The following is a 12,897-nucleotide window of genomic DNA, read 5'->3' as shown; positions in this document are numbered from 1 at the left end:
AACCAGTTTTTAAGCTCTCTTGTAAAATTTGTCTACTTCATCCAAAATCTCTTAAGTATTAAAGTTGTATGCACTTGAAAAAGTTAAGATGTTTAAATTTTCCAGACCAGGCAGTCTTAGGAAACAGGCAAGGTACAAAATAAAAGGAAAAAAGGAAAGAGTGTGTTACTTATTCTTTGATACAGATTCTGTTATCTGTCATGATATGGTGGGGAGAGGGGAGAAAAACAGCTTTCTCCTTACAAATTCCAGCTTCTGCTCCTGCCCTGAATATAAATACTGTTATTCAAAAAGGCTTTTTGCCTACTTCTTGGTAGGCTATTCAGTGACGTATCAGATATGAAGAGCAATTTTATTGCCTAAGTGAGGGGCTGGTTAAAATGTGTTTTCCTCCTATCCAGGCTCTGAACATCTGATTTACTAGGTCAAGATGGGACCAAGAATCTGCACTTTAATAAGCATGCTCAGTAATTCTGATGTAGATTGCCTGGTGACTACCATTAGAGAACCCTAGTCTAAATTTTGATAGAATTTTTTTCACAAGTGAGGGCTATAATTTGGAACCCTTGAGAAGAGAGGAAATTGAGGGAAAAGAAATCAGCATCATCTGTGTTTTCCGTGATAGTTTAGAGGGCTCCAGTATTAGTTTATTTCACGACATGTATTTTGTTTTGATTTGTTGCAAAATTACTGCCTTTTTATGTATATTCCATGTCAAGGTGTGAATGGGACAATTTCCATTAGTGGAAAGGCTTTCAGCATTAGCAAAAAGCAGGGAGAAATGACTGTGATGGAGGAGAGTTAGGGCCGAAGTCCTACAGTGCATCGAGGAGGCTGTTTCCTTGTTGCAACCCAGGTTAGAGACACCTTTGCTTCCTTTGTGCATACAGAGTCCCCTGCTCCCTCCCCTGAAGTCTGTCTGGATTCAGTGAAGTCCGTGTTCAAGTTCATTTAACCTACATCGCCACCTACTGTCCACCTCCATCCCCATCTAAGAAACGTTTGCTGGGGTTGGGTGGAGATGAGGTATGAGAGGCTGTACCTTGAGTGCAAGGGGCGACTGTGAATGCACCCCTGTGGACCCCTGTTTAGGATGCCTGATTTACAATGCTTTATTCAGAATTACAGCAGTTCTATCCTTATTTCTAAATTCTCCCTTTATTTCAATCCAGAAGCAAATTTGGGGTTAGGAATGTCAGCCAAGCTCTGATTGAAACAAAAGCAAACCTCTCTCCACCTAAGAGAGGGCCTAAGGCCCTCTTTCTTGGCTTTAAAATTTTTATTGATTTGGGAATTTAGTGTTAGGTCTAACTGTGAATAATGGCCACTTTGGGCCTTTGGAGTGCTCCTGGCAGTTGTCCAGCTAATTTATGGAAGGAAATCTGAAAATGCTTTGCCCTAGTCCTTTGTTTCTTTATTTTGGTGGATTTCTTTTTTCTATCCTTGAGATTGTTTCCTACTTAAGTTGAGCAGGGAATACTCTCCTATAGCACCCTTCTCTGATTCGCTTAGAAAGAGCAAGTGTCCTTTGAGAAATTCCTACTGCTGGTTGTTGGCCCTTTGCTCCTGTCCTGGCATCTCTAGAGCTGGAGATGGAAGTCATCCTGTGGGTTTCTCTTGTCTTATGCTTTGGCTGTTCTCTTCCATGTGTTTGTTCTTCTCTTAATCTTGTATTGAAATCCATCCATTATCTGAGCTTCCATCTTTAGTGAAGACCCACTTTTGCGTGTTATGTCCTAGGATAATATTCCAGAAAACAGATAATTGCATAGATATAAAATCTTATTTTTATAATCTTTAGACTTAGGTTGGGTTAACCAGCATCTTCTCAGGTAGATTTCTTGGAACCTAAGGCAGAATATCTGTATTTGAAGTGCAGGGAAGGCTAAGTAGAGTTTTCATTGAGCTATCTTAGATATAGAATAATGTTAGGTATTGATTAGAATTAGTGACATAGGTTAGATATTTGATATTTGGTATCAGATACAGAGTGATTACCAAGGAGAATAAAATAGGACTAGCACAGCTCCTTTCTTTTTTCCCCTAAACCTCTACTATCTAGGATTATAATAGACGTTTTATAACCAAGAACAAAGTCTTTAACTCTCTTTGTTCCTCTAGCAAATTTTCTTCTGTTAAAAAAAGTCATTAAAGTATCTCTCTATTTTAGAAGTTCTTCATAAAGTCTATCTTAAACCATGCTATGCTTTTAGATCATTATAAGATTAATTAAAATAATTTTTTATAGGCTAACAGCCTTACTTAAGAATATTACTTCATTCTTGTAACGTGAATTCTTACAGACCTCTTTATTGTCTAGGAGAATGTGGATGCATTGCTATTCCTGATAACTATATTTATAATGTGGAATTGGTTTCATACTCTCAAATCATATATTAAATGCGTATTATATATATATTAAATTATAATATTAATATTGGTTTTCTATATAGCTATTATTTATATAGCACTTGCTGCCTACCAGGCCTTTGGACTATGCTGTTGCATCCATTATTTTACTTAATTCTCCAAATAACAATGAGAGCTCAGTACTATTCTTTCCATTTTACAGATGAGGAAATTGAGGCGCATAGAGACTGACTTGGCCAACAGCACACACTTCGTAAATGGCAGAAAATGAACTTGCATCTAGGGTTATCCTCCTTCCAAAGCTCACATTCTTAAACTTCTGGCTCAAATTCTTCTAGTGTTAAGTCTCTCTTGAATTCACAAGTTCATCTCTGCTCATTTTCAAGAGTGTCGTTGTTGAATTTTTTCTCCTTAAAAGTTACTGCAACAAAATAGCTCTGTTTGAAGATTTCAGTCTTGCTTTACAGCCTTTTGTTCGTTGTTTGGGAAGGATAGAGGGACTGCAGCTGCCAGGTGAGCAGGATGGATGAGTCATTGTTGAGGGAAGAGGGCCACTTCCCTGCTGCATAACACCCTTCACGTTTCCAGTTGTGGGCCCCTTGCTCTGGTCATCGTAACGCATTTGCCTGTCCCTGCAGGAGGGGGAACGTCTACTCCTTTTGTGCGCTTCTGTCCAGCCCCTCCTGTGCATTCAGTAAGACCTGGCTCTTTGGGGCTAGGGGTCTCCAAAGTTAACAAGGAAGTCCACATTCTCCACTTCCTCAGTACAGCCCTGTGGCAGTCCTTCTTGGATATAAGGTCCTGGAAACCACAGAGCTTGTTAGCTCTAGAAATTGCATTGACCTGTGCATTGCTCTTCTCTTTCTAGAAAGAGCGATCACAGTTCCCAAACCTTTAGCCAACACCTGGAATAGAGGAGCTGAGTTTTTTGAAAAAATTCCCTAACCCAGATGTTCCCAGACCTGAATCATCATGAAAAACATGGAGCCTCTGGGGGGAAGAAACAAAAGGCCCTCAGGATCCAGAAGTGTTATGTTTCATCAGTGCCTCCGGGAGGATATGACAGTCAGTGTTAGGTTCACACTCTCATCAAATTCTAAGTTTTTCCAGGAAGAGAGTAAAGGAAAACTTGTGTCTTTCTTGGCTGAAGGGTTAAGGTTTAATTCCTCCCTCTGCTTTTGGGACTCTCTTAGCCACATTCCAGTTCAGGGGACAGCTCCTTTTAAGTGGGTGCTCCCAGTGAATGTGCTCTTCAGTGGGAATTCTGGCCAGGAGTTGTCCAAGGACAGGCTGCCAGATCCAGGCTGGCCAAGGCCTCAGAGAAGCAGGACGTGGGTTACGCCGAAAGATACAAAGCTCATGGGTGTGCCGCACTCCATACCTTCCACTAGCTCCCTTCATTTAACGGCTGTTTGGTGAGCACTGTGTGTGTCCGGGAGAGTAGCTGGTGCTAGAGATTCAATGGCGAGCAGACAGACATCGCTCTTCCTTCATGTAGCTTACTAGCTAGTGTAGAGACAGACACTAAACAAACATCCTGGTGCACAGTGAAGAACTTCTCTTCCTAAGTGCCATGAAGGGGAATTTCAGTGTGCAAAGGTGTACGGCCAGAAGGCCTGTCCTATTCCGGGCTGGCTGTGGTGTGTCAAGGAGGGTTTCCTGAGCAGGTGACATTTGAGCAGATCTTAGAACGATGAGCCGGGTTTAGCTAGCTGAGTGAGGGGGCATGAAGAGGCCCTTCAAAGAACACAAAGTGAATGTGGCTGAGGCCAAGTGAGGTATGGGTAGAGCGGCAGCAGGCAAGGCTGGAGAGGAGGGGAGGTCAGAGCATGTGGGCCCTGGTTGGTCGTGGTAAGCATTTTGCAGCTGAGCTCCCGTCCTTTCACCTTTCACCTTGATGAAGCCAAGTCTGCAGGTTTCTCCTCAACCTTTTTCTGCTTCTCATCTGTTTGTGCTGGTCACCTGAGCCTCTCACTCATCCACAGCCTCATCTGGAGTGAAGGAAGTGCTGACAGGCAGTGAGCGTAGACCCGACCGTGGGCTGTACGCCGGCTCTGCAGACCATTCTTGGAGTAAGCAAGGGGGTGCAGGTGAAACGTTGTCTTCTCTGGGGGCTGCGCTCATTGTCGCACCCACCCTGATGCCCACTGCCCTCCCTGCCCACCTCTCCTCGCCCCTTTAACCTGTCCAAGGCAGGCTGACCAGCCTTGCCACTCTGGCCACTGATTCGCCCAGATGAAGCAAGCAGGATCTCATGTCTTGTGACGTTGGAGGATTCTGCAGGAATGAAGAGAGCACCCCCCACTCTGCACGCACAGACACTCCTCAGCCAGCTTCTGCTTCTCTGAGACATGCAAATAGTCTCTAAGTGTTTTTACGCATCAGTGCTCCGATAAGGGAAACTTGTACAAAGACTAATTGTTTTTTATGCTTCCTTTATAGAACATGAACACATTCGAGTTTTTGTTTCTTGTTCTGGAACATTAATGCAAGGCTTGGGAATATCAGCTTTACAGTTTCGTTTTCCTATTCCCAGAATAGGTTTAAAACAGAGAGCAACATGCCTACCTACATAACTTCTTCGGTGACAGTTGTTTTAAAAATACATAGCTTTCTTCTAAGAGAGCTATTAAGTAGAGAGAAAGTCAGAATGGACATTAAGGGATTATCATGAAGATAGCTTTATGATCATGACTGTCATTGCCATTGTCAAAGAGGCATTTATTAAATGGTAAATCCTGTTTTGTATTTGCTGCTATAAAGAAAATTACAAAGTCATAGCCTTTGTCCTGGGAAAATTTCAAGCTATGGAGACAGCCTTGATTTATAAATATTTGAAAAGGGCATAAAGGTAACAAGAACCAAAACAAGAGATTGCAAAAGATTGGGTCAATAGATAAATGGACTTCAGGTATTTATATTACTTATCCATCGACGGTCACAACCAATCTGGGTTGCTATTCTGTTAGTCAGGGCAGGGTGGCTTGTGCTGTGGTAACAAACTCCATACCTAGTAGCTTAACACATGGAGCTCATTTCTCAGTCCATACTTCATATTCATCACAGAATGCCAGGGGCTCTGCTTTGTGTCATCACTCTTCAGGGAGCTAGGCTGGCGGGCCCTTCACCGTCGGGCATGTTGCTGGTTCCCCTGGAAAAAGGGAGGACATAAGGGCTGTTGTGACTGGCATTGAAGTGTTTCTGCCCAGAAGTGACACTTTACTTCCACATACATTCCGTTAGCTCAGGCAAATCACATGGTGTTATGTAGCTCCAAGGCAGCAAGAAAGTACAGTCCTCCTTTAGGAGGAAAACCAGAATGTTGATGAACAGTGAGAAACTTCTGGTCAAATTTAATAATTACTCTAGCCACAGTAATTGATCAATCAGCCTGTCAAATGATAATAACACGACTACTTATCAGTAATGGAACACTTCCTATGTACCAGCGTCTTTGGTGAACAATTCACATACATCTAATTACATCTAATTCTTTACCAGCCTCTCAGGTGGGTTGTATTATTATCTGTTTTCCACACGATAAAATTAAAACTGGGAGTCTTTAAGTAACTTGCCTAAGGTTACACAGCTAGTATTTAACAGAGTTGTGATTCAAACCTACTTCCTCCTAATTTGAGAGTCTGAGCGTTTCTCCAAGATTCCTATCATGTAAGTGAAGTCTCTTGACTTCCTGTGCATAGTGCTGGAAGGAACAGAGTAAAGTGATTTCTGACCTAGTTACTTAGAATTGCTAAAACATGCCTCTGCTTTGCTAAAAATCACCTCTGGCTTTGTTGGTCTTTAGAACCAAATGGATTATTTTTCTTTTTGTAAACTCTTCTCAGCCCTATTCTGCTTAGCTTCCTGTTTTTATGGTTGGTAAGATAATTTTTCCTTCACATGAGTTCCTTGAGAATTGGCTTCCCAGGCACTTTCACGTTTTTCTAGCATCTAGCATTACTAGGGCTTAGAACATCCTGTGATCACCAAGACACTGTTAGGGAAGGCTCATAGCTGAAGAATTCTTAGAAAACGTAGTCACTTTTTTAAAATTCACTTACAAGCATGTTCCCCAAAATCACTTATTTTCAATTCTGTTTTAGTTTTCTCCTATTTGTGAATTAAGTCTCTCCCTTTTGTTTTAGAACATTTTATTAGTTCATTATTTTCTTTTCCATTATATCTCCAGTGTCTAGCAAAATGCCTGGCGCATATATCTTAAAAATGAAAGAAAGAATCAATGAACTGGTGGATTTCATGTTCAGGTTCTTCTTCAACTGCTCTTCCTTGGTTATCTCCTTCACCAATGTTTGGACAGATAGCCACTCTGCTCTTAATTATTCCATTGTTTACTGTCTGTATGATTTTGATAAATTTTGTAACCTGTTCTCTCACCTATAAAGTGGGGATAATGGTGTGCCTACCTCTTAGACTTGTGTAGTGAGTATTAAATAGTTTCATGCTACAAAGAACTTGGAATATTACCTGACACAGAGAAAGTACAATAATGATCTCTTTACCCTTTGTCTTGGGAGTCAAAATTGTCCTTCAGATTTCACTTTTCAGGTTCTTTCTTACACTGCCTTATACCTAAAATTTCATGTCCTTTCTCTAGGAATTCATCACAGGGAGTTTAATTGTATTATTGCCATAGAGTTAGTTCGTGAGTTACTCCTTTTAATCCAATCATTTATAATCTGTTCAGGTTATTTCCCCAGAGCGTGATATTTGTGTAAGACATTCATTCTTTTTGGCTTAAATATTAGTTATTGAGACACGATGGGCTTGAGTATTTGGGCTCCATGCATATAGCCACATACTCATTCATTGATTCCTTTATCCATTCAACAAGTATTTATTGAGAATAATTATAGATATGCTTAGAGGCAGAAAAGAATGTTAAAATCTTTTAGACCAGACCTACCCTCGTTTCTACACATTTAATACTAAGCACCTAGAAGCTGCAGTGTCAAAGTTGTCTCACTGAGAACAGTTAAGTGAAGGAGGATTTCAGTTTGTTCTCCTTCTTGGGCAGTCCCATTCACCGCAGGAAAGACACTCACATGAAATCATGAACTTGTGCTCCTGTATGTTTTCTTTGTACTAATGGGAACATTTTGAATCAAATATGAAGAACACTAATTCATATATAGTCTGAAGAACCTCAGTTTTAAGTCTGTTATGGTTGATCCCAAGTCTGTACGGACCTAGGGAGAGTCTAGAGTACCATGTTTTGAGGTCTTCAGCCTGGCAGTCTCACATCAGGGAACTTGAATGGGGTTGCAGAAGGATGCCAGAAGACCTCCTGTATCAGTTTCCTGTATCAGTTTTCCATGAAAATTACCACAAACTAGTTGGCGTACAACTATATACGTATTTTTTCTCTCACAGTTCTGGGGGCCGGAAGTCTGAAGTCAGTATGCTTCCTGGAGGTCACTGCGGCTCCCTCTAGAGGCTCTAGAGGGTCCCCATTCTTGTGTCTTCCAGTGTTTATGGCTGTCGGCGTCCCTGGACTTGTGGCTGCATCACTCCAATCTCTGCCTCCATCTTCTTATGGCCTTCTCTGCTGTGTGTGTCTGCTCCTCTTTGTGTCTAACTTATGATGATACTTGTGCTTGCATTTAGAACCCACCTGGCCAATACAGGATAAGCGCCTCCACTTAAGATGCCTAACTTAATCACATCTTTTGTTGTATGCAGTAACATTCACTCTTTTGCCATTTAAGGTAATAATCACAGGTTGTGGGGATTAAGACATGGACATATCCTTTCATGGGGCTGCCATTCAATCTACCATACCTGGGTTCAAGTCCTTGTTTGACTAACTATCCACAATTAGGCAAGTTATCACATCTTTCTGAAATTCAGTTTTCTCATCTATAAAATGAGATATCAATGCCTGGTTTACAGAGTTTTAATGAGAAACAGAAGAGAGAATGTATGTGATGTTCCCTAACTTAGTTCTCAACATAATTAGTTGCCTTAGTTCCAGGTACTCAGAGGGTAGAACAGATTTTAAACTGTTTTACTTTAAAGAAAAAGGTGGCAGGGCGGAGGGGGCGCAGACGGTGCTGGCCGCGGGCTGTGAGCAGGGGGGCTGGCGGAGCGCCTTGGGGCACAGTGCAGGGCACTCGCGAGCCCAGGGCAAGGTGTCCAACGAACAGACGGCGCCCCGGGAGCCTTGCCGACCGGCAGCAGGACTACAGAATGGTACCCCTAAATGGAGAGAGATTGCAGGGCTGATCAGAGAGGGCGAGAAACAAGGAAGGCTTCTGAAGGAGGGCATCCTCCGATTCTTCCCCCACCTGAATCCCTGTTGCTATGGAGACCACCAATGGGACTGGGACCTGGTATGAGAGCCTGCACACTGTGATGAAGGCTCTAAATGCCACTCTTTACAGCAACTTGCTCTGCCGGCCAGGGTCAGACAACCTGACTGAGGAGAGGCGGGCCAGCCTACCTGGCCGCGATGACGACTCCTACATGTACATTCTCTTCGTCATGTTCCTATTTGCTGCCTATTTGCTGTTCATGTTCCTATTTGCTGCCACTGTGGGCAGCCTCATCCTGGCTCCCGCAAAGTGGATAAGCGCAGTGACCCCTATCATGTATACATCAAGAACCGTGTGTCTATGCTCTAATGCTAAGAGGCCAGGGATGGCAGAAGATCAAGATTCCTGAGGATTATCTTGTGGGGCCTCCAGAACTCAGCTATGTGTTACATCTGGCCTCAGGGTTCTAATCTGTAAGATCAACAAGAAACAGTACTAAGGGAAGTCATCATTGGGGAAGGAGGAGAGGATCTAGCAGACCTAGGCCTTGTGGATAAGGATTTTTTCCAGCAAAGATAGACTTATAGACAGTAGGAGCCCTTTGAACAAATATATAAAAGTGGCAGGAGTTCCCTGGTGGTGCAGTGGTTAGGACTCCGTGCTCTCACTGCCAAGGGCCTGGGTTCAGTCCCTGGTCGGAGAACTGAAATCCCACAAGCCATTCAGTGTGGCCAAAAAAAAAAAAAAAGTATATGTGTGTATATATATATGTGTATATATATATATATATACACACACACACACACACACACACACACACATATATGTATATATATACAAGTGGCAACATATAATGACAAATGAGTGTTCTAGTGGCAGGAGTGTTGGGGGCTAGGGGCTAGAGGAAGGAAAAGAGGAAGCTGTAGCAGAGGGAAATGAGACAGGAAAATGCCCTGAGGACACATGTTTTGATGTGTTATCTTCAATAACCTGAGAAACAGTGATGATTATCCCATATCACAGACAGGAAATCTAAGTTATGTTACTTATATTTTTTCACATTTTATGTTTTTCAGCCCATTTAACATTTGTGATTTTACCCCCTGTGAGGGAAGCAGAGCAAGTGCCGTTCTGCCCATTTGGGCCAAAGCGGTACCATGACTGGAACCCAGGTTCTCTGGTCACCTTGCCTAGTGCTTTGCAAAACTGTGTGCTACCTAGGAGTGGATCTAGGCCTGAAACTTATATAATTCTGGGGGACCCTCCTTAAGAAAAAGAACTTTAAAATATTTTTGCAAGTATTACAAAAACATATCACCATGTTAATACATTGTTGGGGCCCCTCCTAAGATCTTAAGAAGGAGCCATGCAAGTGCAGAGCCCTGACTGTCAAGCCTCATTAGCTCCATGGTCCCTGTGCCCTTCCACCCATGTCCCACTGCCTTTCCCAGCCCCATCTCCAGTCCTGGGGACTTCACTACCTCTAAGGAAGCCTCTAACGTTTTGAATGAATTCTGTGAGTAATTTTCTGATATCAAGTTGAAATCTGCTTCTAGAAGATTATTATCACACCTAGAAGATTATCATATTAAAAGAGGCAGGTACCTGATTCAGTGGAAAGAGAACCAGCCCTGATTCTACTACCAGTGTGGTGTATAAACTGGCTAGACACTTAAAGAAAAGAAAAGGGAAGGTTGACTTATATTTAGTCAGAATTTGTTAAAGTTTTATGACTTGGTTGAAAAAATATTATTGAGCAACCACAAAATGGTTTTATATTTAGTTCACCATTATGCATAGAACAGCCAAAAAATGGTTTTATATTCAGATACCATTATATGTTGGCTGTGCCTCATTTAGTAATAATTCCTTTCTGTCTGCTTTCTGCTGCTTCCTAGCCACTAGCATATTTGATAACATATTACTATGTGATGTCAAATTCTTTAAATAATAATGAGTGATAGTTGGAGTAACCAACCAGTGATGTCTTGCTGTCACAGGCCTGCAAAAAAAAATCCGTTGAAACAATCTTTGGCTGAAAGAAACTATAAGGGCAGTATAGAAGTTATCATCCACATTTTACAGAATTCTTATTTGAGTTATGTACTTACAGATTCATATTCCAGGCTCTTTCTTAGTCGAACTGTAATTTCTACATCTACAAGTAAAAACACTCATCAAAAAATATGACTAAAATATAATATCTGAGTTTTGTGGTAATACATGGCATTGATTTTATTGAGTTGTTTGTGATTTGGAATAGCTCTGTCTCTCTGAATTAGGAGACAGCTGAAGAAATTTAGCCAACATTCACAGATAGGTATAGCATAATTAAAGTCAAGGCGTTTTTCAAAATTTAACCTCAATGTGTTCCTCTGCAAATTCTTATTTTTAGTAATTTTAATTTCTGCAGTCACCCCTTTTCAGTAACTTCTGGTCTCATTCTTTCTTTATCTTGCTCATACACTTTGGCCCCCTTGGCATCTGCTCCTTCTTGCTTATGGAAAGAATGTTGACCTTGAATATGCATAATATTTCATTCTGTGAACTATAGTAAAGTTGATGTGACAATTGGAATAGGCAGGAGGCAACATAATGGGCCAGGTGTCTTCCAGCTCTAAAATCCCATGAACTTACATTCTTCTGAATATTAGCTCCTAAATTAAAATCTCACACTCTATAGCTGAATCCTATCACTATCCTGTCTATCTCCTTTCTCCAATCTAAAGGAAGAATTTTTTATTATTTCATATCTTGGTTTTTTTGGATTACTTTGAGTTATTTTTTTTAAAAAGTAATGAAGATATTAAGTCCAAACTTTCCAGAAGCGTATGAGCATGTTATATGTGTGTGTGTGTGTGTGTGTTTGGGTGTAAGAGACTGAGATTTTTGCTTTTACTCAACCAACCCTTTAGAGGTCTTCAGAGTTTCCAGGTGAGTTTATTTCTTTAAGACACGACTGCTTTTTTTTTCATACAACCATTTCACGTCTTCCAAGAAATGACTACAAGAACATCTGCTTCAGTGTTCATACACATCTTATCTGATCATCGTTTCCATTCTTTTCCAACCCCCATTCCAAATCACATCCAAAATGGCGAAATATGACTTTAGACGCCAGTTGTGTCCTCTCTATGAATGTTTTCCGTATTTGAAATGGCTGGGGAATTATCTTGCCTCTACCAATAGTAATTTAGAATGAGAGGGATTGGATAAGGGTCATTTCCTCCATCTCCTGAGATTTCAAAAGCTCTGTTTTCTTTTATACCTGATCGGGTCTACCAGTTGCAAAGCTGTACGATGTAGTGGAGAAGTGCATGCGGTTAATTATGACAATTACAATCAGTTCTTTACAATCTTTGCTTCTCTTATGGGGTTGAAAGACTATAATGTATGTCAAAAGGACAAAATAATGTTTCTGTGTTTTCTGCTTACAGCTGCTTTTATGACTGGGTTTTGCTCATAAACAGGTGGTTATAAGATGCAATCCTTCCATTAGTCCATTTATCCTACCTGTCTTGTACCCTGGGTTCCCTGGTATGTCATTAAACACAAGTGTTGAGATTCCCAACAACTCTGAGGGAATCTCAGGGCCTGGACAGAATCCCTTGAACATGTTACAATGAAAATGAAACCACTTATGGTCAGTGGAAGTAGATAAAATGCATTTAGTTAATTTTCAGAAACTCCCTCGCTACTCTCAGACCTCTGCGGTCTGCCTTCCTGCCTGCCCCCCTTCACCATCTCTCCACTGTTTTTTTTAATCCCTGCTTAATCCCCACTCTTTCAACTTTGCCCCAGTGAAATTCTGTGCCCAGTTTCTTCTCACCTTTTTGGTCTCAAGTTCATAGCATGTTGTGAAGAGTATAGCCCGTGGAAATGAATTTCTGTGCTGTTGGCACAGTTACTTTATCTCTGATGTTGTAAGTCGAATCCTCACAGTGTGCACGTTGCCACCTCATCTTGCCGAGGGCAGCTAGGAAAGAGGTAAGACAAACTTTTTCTCTCAGCACACCTTCCTTCTCTGCGACGCTCACCCCTGCCTGAGAGGTAGGTATGAAGAGGTAGAGGTTCATGGCGAATGAAACTCTCTGAGCCTTTTCCCCCTTGAGTATACCTTGCTTAAGTAGCATGTTTCCAGTTAATGACCATCTGGTAAAGCTGACAGCCTCAAGTCCTCCTAATTCTTAACTGTCTGAAAAAAATGTGCCCAACCTGCCATGGCTTATGACTGAATTATATAAACCACGAAGCA

At 41.5% G+C, this 12,897-nt stretch overlaps 1 protein-coding gene and 1 pseudogene across 23 annotated transcripts in view; both read left to right on the top strand.

The window, feature by feature from the left end:
• The window catches only part of NRXN3 (neurexin 3), a 1,624,030-nt gene that overhangs the window by 614,023 nt on the left and 997,110 nt on the right, over positions 1-12,897 (top strand). The gene's annotated exons all lie outside the window — the stretch shown is intronic.
• LOC101326365 (potassium voltage-gated channel subfamily E member 3-like) lies at positions 8,692-9,011 on the top strand (annotated as a pseudogene).

This window comes from Tursiops truncatus, chromosome 2 (assembly GCF_011762595.2).
Source record: "Tursiops truncatus isolate mTurTru1 chromosome 2, mTurTru1.mat.Y, whole genome shotgun sequence".
Taxonomy (NCBI): domain Eukaryota; kingdom Metazoa; phylum Chordata; class Mammalia; order Artiodactyla; family Delphinidae; genus Tursiops; species Tursiops truncatus.
Note: the sequence above shows the minus strand (reverse complement) of the source record. Positions and strands in the feature narration are given on the sequence as shown.